Here is a 707-nt window from a genome sequence, read left to right on the forward strand (position 1 = left end):
CTTTATATGATATACATATGTACTGGTTCACATCTGAAACATCTTCTGGACCACTTCAGGAAGCATATTATTATTTACTTTATACATCATTTGAACAGTTGTCTTTTATACAATTTTAAAATGTGTGACTCTATGAATCATTTGTTGGGTCTCTGTAATAAATTGTATGAATTATCTTTATTACTCTCTTTTGTAATATGATGATTGTGTTGTGATTGTTTTATATGTATGTCCCCAGACATTTATGCAATATAAAAGTGAGAGAAAATTACTGAATTGTTTGTGGAAGGATGATTTTCTTTTTACAAATTTACATTTGTGGATTAAAAAAAAATCCCCATTGTTGTGTTTAAAAAAATGTTTACTTTATTTTTCTTTTTTAACATCCCCAAATATCAATATCAACAATTTCAATCAAAGTTCGGAGTGTCAGGCAAAAGCCAATATTGTACATTTACTTTGCATACATTCATAAAATAAACTGTTTATTTTGTTTCCCTATCACAGAACGAACAAGTGTTGTCTTCAATTGCAAAACAACATCCTAAAAAATATTTTAAGTGGTCAATTCCGTCTTTTTTTTGTTAAATGAACTCCTTTGCTTTTGGAAGAACGGAAACGTTCTAGAAGTTATGAGTATTTTTTTTTGTTCGAGAGAAAGAGCTTATTACGTCATCATTTCCGGCCCCTCCCCTAAATGAAATAAG

This window comes from Entelurus aequoreus, linkage group LG14, assembly GCF_033978785.1.
Source record: "Entelurus aequoreus isolate RoL-2023_Sb linkage group LG14, RoL_Eaeq_v1.1, whole genome shotgun sequence".
Lineage (NCBI taxonomy): Eukaryota > Metazoa > Chordata > Actinopteri > Syngnathiformes > Syngnathidae > Entelurus > Entelurus aequoreus.